The sequence below is a fragment of the Halichoeres trimaculatus genome, unplaced genomic scaffold (genome assembly GCF_033239565.1).
Source record: "Halichoeres trimaculatus isolate MK-OKI-2021-1 unplaced genomic scaffold, fHalTri1.1 fHalTri1_scaffold_2, whole genome shotgun sequence".
Taxonomy (NCBI): Eukaryota; Metazoa; Chordata; class Actinopteri; order Labriformes; family Labridae; genus Halichoeres; species Halichoeres trimaculatus.
In genome coordinates, this window is record NW_027437180.1 from 29,755,146 (window position 1) to 29,764,690 (window position 9,545).

Below are 9,545 nucleotides of genomic sequence, written 5' to 3' on the forward strand. Positions count from 1 at the left end.
CTTCTCTGGCAAGGCTGGGCTAAAAAATCAATAGAACCTCTCCTTCTCCCCTCGCTCTGTCACCAGCACGGCCCAGAACAAACTTCAGCACACACACACACACGCATGCATGCACGCGTACAGACAGATTGTTGACATGGAGCACACACACACACACACACACATGGAGCTCAGATCACTTTAACACGCTCACACATGAAGTCACACCCACGGGCCATCTAACTGCCACTAGATATGAGAGTTTGATCAATACAGTAATATCAGTGTTTACAGCAGCTGCATTCGCTCCTCTGCTCCCACTTTTCTTTTATTTTCACGATTTTTTGGAACCAGCACCCACGTTTTGTAAAATAAAAATTGCACAAACACACCTTATTTGCTTGTTTGCATGTGAATAGTTTGCTCTTTCTCCATTTCTCTTTTACACACACGCACACACTCACACACACACTGAGAGTGAGGCAGAAGAGTCGGTATGAATAGAAATTAGTTTGTTTCTATTTTGCAGCTTGCATACAGTCATGCACATTAACACTCAGGTTTTATGAGACATTTATCAAAGTGTGTGCCTGTGTGTGTTCCACCCTTGCCTTTATACACATCCAAACGTGCATGTGTGTGAGAGTGTGTGTGTGTTAAATGTGTCAGGATAATGGCTTGTTTGTTTATTTGCCGTTTGACACCGGTCCGCCCTCTCCTATTGATTAGAGCTCCTGCCTCTCTCTTTAGATCTCCTCCCAGTTGGCTGGTTATGAAAACACTATTGTTGAGGAGACAAGTACTTTGCCTAAAGGCTTCAAACGCTCCGCACTGTGATTTCACAGGTGGTCATAGCGAGGCAGATTTAATATCCAAGGCTGGAAACGACCATCAAGCAAACAAGTTGTGGTCATACTGAAAAATAGTTAATACCCATAACGAGTAATTTGTATGTGGTTTGTGTGTGTCCTTTCTCTTTCACTCTTCCTCTTCTGCACACACTCCCATGCTCAACCCAACGGATCTGCCGTTGAGTCTGATGTCTGCCTGGTTGAGTAGGTGACATATTGCAACTTGTCTCATGAGTCTAAAACAAAGTACCCTTGGTGCAGCCAATAAATCTATAGGAACCATTAGCTTGTGGCCCAGGACTCAACTTCATCATTTAGACACACACTTACACACATTTGCACACACACATACACACTTTGTTAGCCTGCACACGGAGAAATCTGCAGACTTCAAATGTGCGCTTGCATGATGTTATTCAAAGCCTCTTTTTCCTGCATTAGATTATAGATAATCTCTTTACAGCTTTAAATCTGTTTCATCTGTACCCGTCTTTTAAACCTAAGTTTTCACCTTGTTGCCCACCATGCTAATGGATGGTTGGAACACTAAGCTGTGCCAAAGAGAATTCTAGGTGTAGCTTTTAATCCTGTTTTAGTATTACACTTTATGCTCCAATAGTCTCAGTAAAAATGAAAAACAATTAAAGCTGTGGAATTAATAATTCTGTCTGTTTTACAATCAGAGGAATTCAGGCTTTATTTCTGTTTCATATCCCTCCTGCTGCCCTCTCCTTCCACTCTGTATTCTCTCACAACAACTCACTCCTATCTCCATCCCTTCATCTTTCCATTTCCTCCCAGTGCTTACCTCTCTATCCTTTCTGCCTCCCTCCATCCCTCGAGGAGAACGATAATATCTGTTTACCCCTCCCCCACTTCACTCCTGTCCTCTTGACCCAGAGTGAAGGACAAAGCAAACCCCAGCCAGCAAACTACACCGTGACCAAAACACTTAAAAGTAAAAGTAATTCCCTTATCCATTTTTTTCTGTTCTTTGTCCTACCTTCAAACATGCCTGCACTGGACATTCGTTCAGATCATCCAGACTCTTTCTGCACCTCCAGGGTCTCATTTTTTGTGAGTCATTAGCAGGTATTGCTGTCTCCTTTGCCTTTAGCTTCAAGTTAAACTCATCTTCCAGAACTCCATATCTATCTATCACAGCTCCATAAAAAAATGTCCAACATCGTCAAACACTCTGCAGAGGGTCGGACTGAGATAAAAATGGGAGGGTGAAAAATCAATCCAGTGCCCGGCTAATTTGTGAGATGAACAAGGACAAGGTGAGGTGGACAGTCACGAGCCTGACAACTCTAGTAGTGAGACTCAGAAAAGTAAGATGCCAGAAAAATGGGAAAGAAGAGAAGAGTGGATATTCAGGAATATAAAAGAATAGTCTGAATCTATGAGAGAATATAAAAAGAAGACAAAAACATTAGAAAGAAGTTGTACTACTTATACTGAATGTGAAAAAAATCAATGCTTACCGCCATTCCAACAAGCAGGGCTTTGGCTGTTTACGTGCCATGACTCCACTCCAGTTCTCTGTTCACTGGATCCAAGAGCATGCTAAGATTTCCACTAACTACTCCCGCCTTTGGTGCCAAATTAGATTCATTTGGATGCAGCACAAACACAAACACATTCAAAAGCGTGCACGATGTGTTGGAGAAACTGTCCCGTGCATAGAGGCAATGCTGCTGCTCTGTCACCCGACTATCTCACAACAGTTGTTCATGTAACAATTTAAAGAATAAAAAGCTCATTAGTGAGTTTACCTAAGTGCAACTCTGTCTGCACTTGTTACAGACTCACTCATCAGCTTGTGGAATCACATTTCTGAAAAAAAAAAAGAGACAAAGGCTTCTCCTCATTCGTGCTACAAATAAATGCATCCCTGTCATAAAAACTGTGACGTGACCGTGCTTGAATGCAAGCACCATCCTTCGAACAAAACAGTGCTGCCTCACCTCCGACTACAGTAGGTCAACTGCATCTTTATTCCAGAAATCAGCCCTATTAATAATTCAGAGGGCTGCATCAATATTTCAGTCACAAGCAGTCGTATTTCTGTCCTGCCTGTAAGAATAAATCATTAATAGCTAACGGAACTCTTAAAAACAACAAAGCATAAAGTGAGTGAACGTGTGTGTGCGTGCAACTGTGTGTGTGTGCGTGTACAGTGCCCACCCAGACATGTGAGCTTTCAACCCTGGACACCCTACACCGCTATATATCTCGTGCTCTATCCTCAAATCACTCCTGTAACAATGATTTAACACTCTAGTAGCTCAACTGAACACTGCTGATGAAAAGGAAATTAGTCTTTATTTTTTATCCCTGGGATTCCTCTGGTGGGTTCCATGATCTGGAGCTGGAAAGGCTTTTTATTTTATGCAACTATCACTTTCTCAGGGCAGTTTGCTGCAAGTGTAATGGCTTTCATATTGTTGTGCAGCTCAGAAAGAACGTCAGGCCTGACTTAAGGCTGCAGTGACCAAGCAGCTTTGGAGCAATAAACAACTCCGCTGTACTGTAACCTCTTCTAAGATTAGAAAGAATTGCTCTCTTTCTGTCTTTCTTTGCTGAAACTTGACCTCAGATTGGTTAACATGAGTTATCTTTATCAACTCCACATGTGTATATTTTCAAAAACTTTGTTTTTCATCATTCAGTTTGTTGACTTAAATCCAGAATAAACATTTTTTTAGAGCTCTACACAGCTTCCAGAAAAGTCTTCCAAGATGAATTTAGGAAAAAAAAACTGTAAAAGCACTGGCTGCAAAGTTTCCAGGTTCCATAAAATTACAGTCAAACAGTGTAAAAATGCGGAACTATATAAAATAACTGTAAAAAATACAGGACTGCACAGTAATTATAAAAAATCAATAAAAGCACTGGTAGCAAAGCTTCCAGATGGGTAATTGATGTCGAACACTGTAAAAATATAGAACTACATGAAATAACTGTAAAAAACTGGACTTCTGTGAAAAAATAAAAATCTGTAAAAAAAAAAAAATAATAATAATAATAAAATTTTTCAAAAGAAAGAGAAACAGTAAATGCGCTAGAAGAAAAGTTTTTTTTTTTTTTACAGTGTAGTGGTTCAATTAGATTTAAAATAAGATATAAATTATAAATAAATAACGTAAAGAAATATGTTTGTTATTACTACTTGTTCAAGGAAACACTTGACACAAATGTGTACAGTGTACTACTTATTTGTTTCATGTGACAAAATGAATACAAGATCTCACCACTTAATTGTGTGGCATGGTTGTGCATCATTTTTTTAACTGTTTCTGCATTGTTGTGAAAATTTTGGTCAGGGACACTGAAAATATGTGGAGTAAAATAGGTGGCAAGTCTGTACCACGTCATCATCCCGGTTGTCCAATTACATGTGCTGCTTGGGATCTGTATTTTAGATCAAATTTTAATTTGGCAAACAGCTCTCTTTGACATCACGCCACAAACAGCCAACTAGTGTTCAGAGCTTTGGGACTTGGAAGCTGGAGTGAAGCCTGTAAGTCAGAGTTAACAGTGAAGCTGAGACCCAACAGAAAAAATTAACAGGAATTCCTAAGAGAGTGTAGTAAACCAAGGAATGACAACTGTTTCTCTGGAGATATTTCTTTTGAGAGAATTTTGGCTATTTTTTTATTTCTATCTAGTGGGTCATTATTCCCAGAGGTTTTCAGTATATCCTCACCAGACAATAGCTGATAGGTTCCAAAACTGATGTAAAAAAGTTTTTAACTGATTGTTACATAGATTAATAAATACAACAATGTTTTACGTTTAAAAAAAAAAAAATAGAGGTGAAAAGGCCCACCACATGAGAGTCACACCAGCCACACTACCACAAGAGCTTGCAAAATGTCTTCACGGCCCTGTGGTTTCATTGTCATCAGTATTCACTGACCAGAATGGATGAGAGTAATAGCTGGTAAAATGGTCTGACTGTCGCGGAGCAAATTACTTTCATTTCGGCGTCTCGCCATCAAGCTGCAAAAGCCGCTGACATGTAAATAGGAGACTAAAAAAAGAGAGGCATTTACGCCAAAGTCATTGACATGTAAATACCAAAGGAGGGAGATGAAAGTGAGTGGAGGGTGGGGGGCAGACAGGGAGAAGGAGACAAATAGAGAGAATGACAGAATGCTTTTGAGTTTTGAAGACCTGTAATGGTCCTCACCCTCATACAAGTGTAATTTAAATGAAAAGGTTGGCAATTTGATGGATAGAATGGAAGACGAGGGCCTTCTGTTTCTGTTGCTTTATGAACCCCCACCCCACCCATACTCACTATCTCTCCTCTCCAGCCAAGTGCAGCACCACCCACGTGAGACACAGTTGTACATGAGTCACATTATATCCCCTTCTTTTGCACTGAAAATGGCTTCCTCAGCGTGTCAGGCTCCGTGCTCCAATGGCTGCCTCTGTTGCATCTCCTGCCCATGCTGTATGAGTGATGACAGGGAGCAACTGGCTTCCATTGGGATCTAATCAAATGTGAGGGCCCGTGCGGCATGCTGGCCTGATAGAGAGGCGCTTTAACAGAGCTGCTCAAGGGAGACTCATCCATCAACCTGCAACCAAGCAAAGAGCACCGGGGCTACCTCTGGCAATGATGGAGAGCTCGTCGACTGGCTCAGTGGAGGTGTATGTGCGTGCCTGCACATGTGTGGGAGCAACAGATATACAGTACAGGAGGAAATAATCGTGTTAGCCCCTTCTTTAAGTCTGACTTTAAAGTGAGTTATGTCTGACAGCACAGATATCTGATATCTGACAAGCCCGCTAACACAGTTATTTAGCATCAGATGATACCTTCAGGAACACAGCTGAGGCAAAGAGCATAAAATTTAGTGTCAGTATCTTATCACCAGCTGAAAGTGATCACTTAAAGCAGATAGGTAGCCATTGTTGTCGTCTCATAGATGCCTTGAAGACGCCAACCATCATTGATTTTTCTGCACTCTGTCTTAAAAGGTGAGTCAGCAAAATGACATCAGCAACATTTTTTATTTAGACCCAGCAAGAAACCTCGTAAAACTTCCAGATCAGGCGACTTTACCTTGTTTGAACTTATCTTTTAACTTGAAGAGAGCACTTTAAGTGGAGCAAAGAGAAGTGAAATAACAGGCTGAATAAACTATAGATTCTGAGAGGAGATCATGGCGAGATGTTATCTTCACGTGGCTCTTTGGGAGAAAAATATGAAAAGCGAGAAAACCCAGAGCGAAAGAGACAAGAAAAATGAAATAAATGAACATGTGATAAGGATCGAATGATTCACTGAGTTTGAAAATAAAGGATATGGTGGAGGATGGGTGTGTGTGTTTCTTCCTGTTTCTTTATCAGCGCAGACAGCAGGCTTATGAGGTCACTTCCTAATCACAGTGGAGGTTAGATTACTATCTTACTATCTTCCAAGCACCCCTCCTTCTCCTCTATCTTTACATCTCCCTTCTAGCCTCCCTCTCAGCTACTGTCTGAGATCCTCTGCAGAAGGAGCGACAGAGTCTGATAATACTCCTGATGTTTATTTCCAGGTGTGAGCAGACAGAGTGGAGGGTTTTTCTGCTGGAACAAAAAACAAGTAATTATGGAAGGTTTAGCAAGGGCAGCAGTGGGTGTTATGTTTCTAATCAAGCATGGCATTGACTTTGTGTTTATTTAGTGCTTATTTATTGTTTACTTAGTCACATTACCCTTTCCACCATGCCCCTGCAGTGACACAGCTATAATTCAACCCCCATAATTAAATATCTGGCTGAAAACTCAAAAGCCTGATTTTCTCCAATTGAATTCCCAATTCCGCACAGATACGCTGCATCAGCTTACAGATTCACCGAGGCTCTGGGTTGGATGATGATGATGGTGGGCAGAGAATGAAAGTGAGAGGATGGAAAAAGAAGAGGGAAGAGATTTTAAGAAGAAGGGAAGGAGTACAGGAGGAGCGGTAAGTAAATGAGACAGAGACAGATCAGAGAGAAGCTAAAAGACGTGGATTTCTGTGCCAGGACAACATTTGGCCAACTCGCTCCCTCTGGGTGCCGTCCAGGCATTTAGAAATGGGTGACACACACTGGCATCTGTCTGTTTGTGTGTCATAGCTTTTCTTGTTATTTGTGTGTGTGTGTGTGTGTGTGTGCGTGTGTGTGAAGGAGAAGAGTTTTGTGGTCACTAGAGTTTAGAGATTACAGCGTGAGGTGAGGCCAAACTGACAGCAGCTGTTGACATAAAAACCACATGACATTGATTTATTTTTGATTCTGGCTTAATACCCTCTCCTAACCTCTTCAACTTACAGACACACACAATCACACAGAGGCACACACACTGATACACACAGTTGTAAGTCAGTATGATTGATATAAAAGCTGTCACTCTCTCTCCTCTGCTGTCAGGCTTCTCTTATCTCCATGGCGACACACTGACAGGCTTCATCTATCTTTGAGGCGCACACACTCATATGCTCAATGTGTTCGCAAACACACACATGTGCACATGATCACGCATGTAAACACCATGTTTGCTCATTGCAGTTATTCATTGCTTGGATTAGTGTGTTTTTCTTGCTTTGTGTCATCTGTGAGGCTGTTGAACATGGATCATTTCACTTTCCTATAAAATATTAAACACACACACACACACACACACACACACACACACACACACACACACACACACACACACACATGCAGCAATCGCTTCCACGGATGACCCTGCTACTTATGGGAAGCAGAGTTGGGAATAAGATAGAAGACTTCATGGATGTAACATGTGGATTTCGCCTTCTCCACACAAGAAACTACAGGAACACATGCACACATGGGTGTAAACTGCTAGCCCTTTGCATTACAGCTTCTCAAAGTTGGCGCTTGAGTCAACAGGTCCATCAGCTGTTGGTTGAAGCTGAGAGAGAAGCAGGAAAGAGAAACAGAGGGATGAAGACTCATGCAGTGAGCTGTGTGTTTGATTATGGAACACTACTTCCCTCTAGTGGATGAAAGAGGAACCTGCAGGATTGTTTCTTTGTACTAAATTTACATATTTTAACTGCTATTTGCACCTTTGGAGGTAGTTGTCCTAACCTTTCAGCTCATGTTTGCTGATCGTAAGGACAGACAGGAGAATGAGCAGAAGAAAAACAACAGAATATAGAAAAAGGAAAGCATTTTTTCTGCCTTTCTTAAACCTTGTGACCATGGGGAGTATGTGAGTCAATATAGGTATGAAGTCTGAACACTTGTTTCTTTACTTCATGATGACAGGCTAACAGGCAGTGCAAGCTTCCATGCCTGATGCTTCCAGAAGCAAATCAAATATTTTTAGCTTAAAGAGAAAGTACATGCTGCACGCTGCAGCTTCCTGCTCTGCTGTGATAAAGCAGCTAAATTCCAAAAATACATTCTTGGATTTGGGCTGTTTTGTTTTGAAGAGTGCAAGACTAATTTGGTTTTATATCTACATAATGCAACTGTTGGAATTAATTTTAGAATGAAAGGAAAAATCTAACCAAGTGTCAGGCCTCATTTTCACCACTGAATTGACTGATACTGGTGTATCTTCCCACCCATTTCATGCCGGTGGGCATGTTCAAGTTGATTAAGGGTTGAATTAGCAATGGCCAAGGCTCTTCAACCCACCTAACACATTACTTCTGTTAAAGTCTGACAAAGGTTTTCAGAAGCCAGGGGCATAAAAACAGTACAAAGGGAGTTTGGGCAGTTTGTGTTGGGGCACCAGAAAACCAGTCAGTGATATGTTCTGGTAAAAGCTTTCCATCTACACAATTTAATATATCTCATAGCTTTTTCTTTCCAGAAGGAGAATAAAGAAATGTTTTTACACTTGTCTTGCAATTTGGTACACCACAGAGAGCACTAAAACTGTCATGGTTGTATTCTTATTCTATCTTCTTTTATAATACCTTTGACTTACCCCAGCCCCCTTTAAAAATAATAATAATGATATTAAATAATAATAATAATAATAATAATAATAATAATTATTATTATTATTATTAGTAGTAGTAGTAGTAGTAGTAGTAGTATCATCAATATTATTGTTCTACATGCAGTATAATAATAATAATAATAATAATAATAATAATAATAATAATATTAATAATAATAATAATGAAAATAATAATAATAATGTTATTATTATTATTATTATTATTATTATTATTATTATTATTATTATTATTATTATTATTATTATACTGCATATCACACTTACCCTTTTTGAGAAATTATATTAAACTTTAATGCAACACTGGGCCACCACAGAGTGCACATCACTCCAAGGCACGTCAATGCCTTTTTTCCTTGACCTGTGAGGGATTACCACCATATCCACCAGTGCCCAAGGGTAGACCCTTAAGTAAGGCCCTGTGCATACATGTATAAGCTGTGACTGAGATGGATTCATACTGAAGGGAGGCCGTCATTAATTAACAGTCATACGAGGCAAATCAACACTTTGTGAATTGGAATACACCACCCTCACTCCTATAACCCCTAACAAGCTAAATCCAGCTTCCCTTGAGATACGCACACTTGCAATCACAATTTAATCCCTCAGCCTTCACTCACATACAGACTGGGAATACCAGTGTGCAGAAGATTAGAGCACACCCTGTTGTCAAACTATTGGCACATCCGTCAGTCAGATGTTGTGCAGAGACGATGGACTCTAACT